This window comes from Alligator sinensis, unplaced genomic scaffold, assembly GCF_000455745.1.
Source record: "Alligator sinensis unplaced genomic scaffold, ASM45574v1 scaffold567_1, whole genome shotgun sequence".
Lineage (NCBI taxonomy): Eukaryota > Metazoa > Chordata > Crocodylia > Alligatoridae > Alligator > Alligator sinensis.
Window position 1 is genome coordinate 1,948,047 of NW_005842049.1, and position 7,391 is coordinate 1,955,437.

Genomic DNA, 7,391 nt, shown 5'->3' on the forward strand with positions numbered 1-7,391 from the left:
CCACAGCAATTGGCATTTCTGAGCAAATAAGGGCTTCATTGAAATCAAACTCCCAAAACTTCAGTGTTGCTCAGATTTCAGTCTAGCCCTCACCACAAGAAGACATGGCACACCTCCTATTTGTTGCCTTCACTTGACAATCTCTCTGAAATAAAAACTAAAGACTGTATTAATCTTTAAGATCTGGGTCTATTCACCAAACAGGCATTGAAGTCACTTTTTACCTAAGAAACTCAAATGTGTGTTTTCAGGACAGCTGCTATTTTTAGCAATGCTGCTTTTCTTGATCTGTGATCCATTTTGAAATGTTCAGATTTTGTTTTGATCAAGAAAAAAAGCACACATGCGCCATGGGGACTTCAAGAAGTAGTAGAGTTAATACAGCTTGGTTGGAAGATAAGGGCTTCCTGCAATTATTTCAGGTTTTATGGTCCATAGGTTATTTAGACTGTGAAGGTATCTAGCTTAAAGTTAGCTCAGGTATTAGTGCTGGTGAGACTCCAGCTGGAGTACTGTGTCCAGTTCTGGGCACCGTACTTCAAAAAAAGACATGGAGAATCTTAAAGGGCCCAGAGAAAGGCCACAAAAATGATTAAGGGCCTGGAGGACAAACCTTATGAGAAAAGACTAAGGGATCTGGGGATGTTCAGCTGCCTGGGGGAGAGAAGACTGAAGAGGAACTTGGTCACTGTCTATAAGTATGTAAGGGATGAATATTGGGAGCTGGGAGAAAAATCTGGTGCCCCAGGGGAAGACAAAGAGCAATGGCCGTAAACTGTCAGAGGATGGTTTCAGGTTGGATGTAAGGAAGAACATATTTAATGGAAAGGGTGAGCAGAATCTGGAACAGACTTCCCAAGGAGGTGGTGCAGACCCCAACCTTGGATGTCTTCAAGAGGAGACTGGACAGACATCTTGCTGGCATCATTTGATCTCAGCAGTATTCCTGCCCAGAGCAGAGGGGTTGGACTCAATAATCTCTTGAGGTCCCTTCCAGCCCTTAATTTCCATGATTCTATGATCTGCAAATCACACTACAGTTACTGCTATGACTGAAATATGAGCATAGCCTGTGCTTAAGTTTGCGATTTCTGGGGATGGCAGGGGGAGTTTTTTTCCTGTTGCACAGCTTCATTAATATTTAAAAATTCATCTGGTACACTTGTGTCATGGTGAAACATTCATTCTGGTCCTTTAAAAGGAAGCAGAAGCCCCTGTTGTAGAGGTTCAGCTGCAGGTGATTATCTGAGGGAGTATCCCATTTGCCACTAAAAATCCTAGAGGAGAGAGCAGAGGATAGTAAATTGGGGGAAGGAGCAGCTAGTGGCCAGAAGGCAGAGTGCACCCAGATAAATTGACTATGAGGAGGAGCCACATGGTGATACTAGGCCAGAACTAGAGAGCCTCTCCTTCCACCGGGAAAGGGGTTGTGAATTCTGTTTGCTCATGTATTTGTCTGCTTATTGCAAGGACTGGGTTTGTGTATAGACGACTGGTTGAGGAGCTCCCAAGGAAGCAAAGCCAGCCTTCGAGGCAGCAGGCATGCCAACCTATTTACACATAGGTGCAAGGAAAACTGCACTTTGGCTCTCTCTAATCCCTATCAAGTCCACCTAGCTGGCAGCAGGCATGGTTTCAAGGATCTCATTCCTGATTGAGCCACATGGTTCAATTACCATGGTGCTCAGGTGGACAGGGTGCTTCACAAGTGAGCCTGAACAACTTTGTAAGGGATCCAAGCTCAACCGGTAGGCCCTCCCTCTGCCACCCATGCTCAGCTGCTTCCTAGCCTTGTAAGTATCTTTGTTTCTGCTGGTAAATTTGGGGATGCCTACACTTCTGCTGCTGGGCATATACAGAACTATTAAAAGCTTATCAATACTCAGCAGGTAGGCACTTACATAATGAGCCTGTGGGTTTCATAAGCAGGCATTCCTCTTGGTACCCTCTGTGTCCCTATGTAGTAGATGTGATTATAGCATGCCTACTGGTCTCCCTCCATTCCCAACATGCACACAGAGAGTGAGGAAGGGGCATGCATCACATTGTACATAGGGACATGAGGGGACTGGTCCATTTTATCCATAAGAACATCCATCTGGAATATTGGATACCCCATCTCTCAGAATAGCACAATGATAGGTTATTCGGAAGGGAGTTGCCTACGGCTGTTTCAAGCTGCTCCTTTGACAGACAACATAAAACTGGGAAGGACTGTGAAGACATTGGAGGATAGGAGTGCAATTGAGAAGGACCCTGATAGATTGAAAAGCTGGGCTACAGCCAATAAGATGAGGTTAAGTGAAGAAAAATGCTAGGAATATCAAACACATAAACATAATAAGGGTGACACAACTGGATGACAGCACTACATAAAAGGACTTGGGATTCTTGACAGATCACAGACCCAATATAAATCTGTAGTGTGAAAAGGCAAATGCACTATTGGGATGCATCAATAGAAGCATTAGATGCAAGACACAAGAGGAGATAGTGCCTCTCTACTCAGCACTCGTTAGGCCTCATCTGGAATAGTGTGTGCAGGTCTGGGCTCCACTTTTTAAAAAGCACATGGAGAAGTTAGGGAGGATCCAGACTCATAGATTGTAAGGGGCTGGAAGGGACCTCACAAGATCAGATCCAGCCCCCCTGCACTAAGTAGAAAAGACAACTGGGGGTCAGGTGACCCCAGCAAGGGGACTGTCCAGTCTCCTCTTGAAGACTTCCAGGGTAGGTGATTGCACCACCTCTGGAAGGAGCTTGTTCCATAATCTAGACACCCTGACTATGAAGGAGTTTTTCCTATAATTGAGCCTGAAGCGGTCTTCCAGGAGTTTGTATCCATTACAGTTGTTCAACAAGCTCTCGATGTACTCCCTTGATGTAGTGGTAAGCTGATACCAAGTCCCCTCTCAGCCTTCTCTTCTTCAGGCTAAAGAGACCCCAGTCCCTCAGCCTCTCCTCATAGGGCTTGCCTTGCAAGTCTCTGATCATATGGGTGGCTCATCTCTGGACCCTCTCAAGCTTTTCCACATCCTTTTGATTTATCAAAGTGCAGCACCCAGAACTGGATGCAGTACTCCAGCTGCCATCTCATTAGTACTGAGTACAGTGGAAGAATCACTTCCTTGGTTTTACGTGAGATGCATCGGTTCATGCATGCCAGAGTGTTGTTTGCTTTGCTTGCTACTGCATTGCACTGATGGCTCACATTCATGCGATGGTCAGCTGTTACCCTTAGGTCCCTGTTGGCCATGGTGCAAGTCAAACTGTCACCACCAAGCCTGTAGATGTGTTGGGGACTGTTTGCCCCCAGATGGAGTACTTGACACATTGCAATGTTGAACGTCATCTGAGTCCAATTTGCCCACTTCTCCAGGTCCATCTGTATCTGCAGCTTCCCTACCCACTGAACCATCAAGCATTTAAGCCCACAGTCTTCCAATTTACCCTATGAGGATATTGTGTGATACTAAATCAAAGGCCTTTTGGAAGTCTTGAGTGTGGTCCCACCCTGCACAGAAGGGACCACACTTTCTCTCTCTGCCCCTTCACTGGGATCTTCCACCCTATGGGTTCAAGTGGCTACTGCCATACCTGGCCCCTAACACTGGGGTCTCTCACCCTGTGGGTTCAGGCAGCCCAAATGCTGTGCTTACCTGGCCCCTCTCTCCTCTGGTATTGTAACCCACCTGGAGGCAGGGGCTGGGGTTTTCAGGCACACCTCCTCACCTTTCACCGGGAAAGGTAACTGGTCTGGCATTTCTTGGGGACTCCCCTGCCATGGAGTCCCACCAGCCCACCCTTCCCCAGCAGGGTGCAGTTTTAGGACATACCCAGGATCGGGAGCCTCCCAACCATCCCCATAGCTCCAAGATGCTTCAGGAGGCACTCAGCCTGATATCACCTGCTTGCCTGCTCAGCTCAGACTATTGCTTCTCTCTCTGAGAGCCTGAGTTAAAATGGAAGCTGCTCCACCCCCTCAGCCAATCCTAGTGTCCTCCTAGGGTCATGTGCTAAGCTTGATGAGGCTAGCACCCACCTGCTGGCTGCACCACTGCCAACTTGAAAGCTTAAAGTGGCAGACACTGCAGGTGTCCTGCCACAGTCAAATAGGTGCTGACGGTGGTGGTTTTTGCCTTTGCCTGCAGGGGGTGCATGGTTCTCTACCTGTGACTTCTTGAGCATATATTGACAACATTTCACAGAAGCAGGATACTGCATGCTATGGTTCCCCTGCTTTACCTGTAGCAGGTTAGGGTGTTAGGTCAGCATTGTGTCAGGGTTGACGATAATCTTATGTAGAGTTTAAATTATGGTTTATATGGGATGGTTTGGATAGGGATGATCCTGCCTCAGGTAGGGGGGTCAAACAAATGACCTCTGGAAGTCTCTTTCAGCCCTGCTTCTCTATTATTCTATGATATGCACTTATATACTTGCTGGAGCAATGATTAAAGTCCGGATCTCCAAGAAGAATGCCCAGGCATTACACTCTCAGGCCCACTTCAATTATATTATGCAAAAACTATCTGTCCTATAATTTGGGACTAAACACAGGTTTCCTAGCTCTTCCCAGCATTTCCTACTGAATAATTTATGCAGCACCAAAGCTCAGGTTTTTAGTTTCTGGAAATCTTATATATCTACTTCTCCTCATGCATCAATGTCTAATTCAGGTCTATAGGCTCCACAAGACAACCAGATGCTGGAGAGTGATGTGTTGTAATGCCTGAGGCTTCCTGGTGACTCATGAGTGTCTGGGTACCAGCCATGGTTACCTTAATCACATTAATGTGACAGACACACTTGTGTTTGGCTCCTTATAACAGAGAGCCTGGGATTCTGTTACTTTAAGGGAGAAAGAGCCCAGGGAGAGCCCCACATAGGGCAAGACTGCAATGGAGAAAGTTGCAAGAAAGCTGACCCAGGGAAGCGGGAACTATGAGAGCTTACTGCAGAGGGAGTTGCTCTGCAGTAACATAATAGGGCAATGCCTGCATGAGCAGTTAGAAGCCTATTGCAGTGCTAGTTGCTCTGCAGTAGGACTGTAGGCTGGAGCCCAGCAGTGGAGACCAGGCACTGTTACAGGTGGGCTGCCACAGAGGCCAGTTAGCGAGCCTAATTAGAGGGCACCTGCAGCCAACTCTGTGGCATCATCTGACTGGAAAGGGGCACAGTCTAGGAGAGGTATAAGCCAGGGCCTGAGCCAGGGCAGTCAGTGTGGCTCAGGAGGCTGGAGAAAGAAGAGCTTTGTGGTGAGAGGCCTGTTGTTGAGAGGTGGACTGTAAGCAGGCTTTGCCTGGAGGCTAGCTCAGCAAGCTGCAGAGTGACAAGCTCCTGGCCACAGACTGCAGAAAAGGGCTATTGTGATCCCTGGAATCCCCTAAGGGTTCAAGTACAGTGCTGAGGGCTTGCTACCAGGGGGATATAACCCAAGGCAGGGGGAGGTATGGCTACTTTGTCAGTAAGCTACTATTAATCATAGAAAATGAGGGTTGGAAGGGACCTCAGGAGGTCATCTAGTCCAACCCCCTGCTCAAAGCAGGACCAGCCCCAACTACATCAGAAAGACAACTATAGGTCAGAATGTTTTTAACTCTGGGTTTCTCTTCTGACTCATATTTGCAGACCTCACAGTGCATGGCACCCCACGGCACCTTTGAAAGGACCTCAAGGCAACCCAGGATGTTGGAACACCCTGGTCAAGAATCACTGATATAGGCCATTGTGTTGCTTTTCCTGCTTGGTTCCCTCAGTTCCTTTTGACAAAAGTCCACTGCAGATACTTCATTGTAAAATGCACAGAAGCATGCATCATATTCCCAAAACACACATTTCCCCACTTGACACAACTAATATGAAACTTTACATATCTATATATGCAAAGTATTAACCATAAATTTGAATATTGTATTTAATTTACTTGCCCTGTGGTGCAAAATAACTGCATTACACAGCAGCAGTTGAAATGAAACTGGTGTAATTCAGTTTAATCCCACTGAGACTAATGCTTCTATGTTCAATCATGCCTTCTAACTCTTAGTCCATTTAGTTTCATTTTTCCTGTAGTCCTTCTTGGAGTATGGATTACAGAGGCTCCCAACCCCCAGGTTGGCTGCCAGTCCACAAAAGGGTTGACTACCAAACTGGAAGTCCAGAAGTGACCACTATAGTGTGGAGTGGCAGCCAACCCTTTTTTATACTGAGTACTGAGGCAGCAACATGGCTCATTATTATGGCAACATAGCATCAGCAGGCACTAACCATGATGCCACCGCTACTGTGCAGTAGTAAATCGCTACTGTGCTAAACCAAGTACTAAATGATTGTGCAATACCAACTGTGCAGTCAGGGGCAAGTGTAGATGTGCCCACTGAGAGCTAGGCAGACCATTTATCAAGGGTGGCCAACGTGTGTCACAAATGGCCACAGGAAGTCTGTGTGTAGTATACAGCATATTGGGTGGGGGGCAGCAGGGAACACAGTGGTCAATAGGGCAAGGAGCAGAAAGCAAAGCAACAGATCAGGCAAGAAGCACAGGGCAGTGGTGCTTGCCAGCTTTACGGCAGGTCTCCCTACCTGGTAGGAAGAAGGTTGCATTAGGGGACACTTTCCTGCCTATACGCAAATGCCAGGAGCTTGGGGAATAAGCAGGAGGAACTCATCCTCCTGCTTAACACAAATAATTACGACGTCATAGGAATAACAGAGACTTGGTGGGACTCCACCCATGACTGGACCATGGGTATAGACAGCTATACCTTGTACAGGAAAGATTGAGTAGATAAAAGGGGCGGGAGTGTAGCTCTCTATGTTAAGGAAAGCTATGTGTCCCTGCAAGATGATGTTAGTGACCAGGATGGATGACTAGAGACCCTCTGGGTTAAAATCCATGGGGAACACAGCACAGGGGACACAACAGTGGGAGTCTACTACAGACCTCCCACCCAAAGTCAAGAGCTTGACCAGGAGTTCACCCAGGAACTGGCCGAGGCCACGTGCTCCAGGACCATGGTTGTCATGGGTGACTTCAAGTACCTAGACATCTCATGGGAGGATCGCTCAGCAAAATCTGAGCAGTTGCAAAGCTTCCTCTCATGTGTGGATGACCTCTACCTGACTCAAAAAGTCTATGGGCCAACGAGAGGTAAAGCGCTGCTCAACCTTGTACTGGCTACTGGGGATGACATAATCAGTGACCTAATGATCAACGGGAAGCTGGGTGACAGCGACCACGAGCTGATCACCTTCACCATCTGCCGTAAAACTGGCAAGTCAATCAGCAACACTGTTTCATAGTTTCATAGTTTCATAGTTTCAGGGTCGGAAGGGACCTAATAGATCTTCTAGCCCGACCCCCCGCCAGGGCGGGAGAACAACCCAAAAAA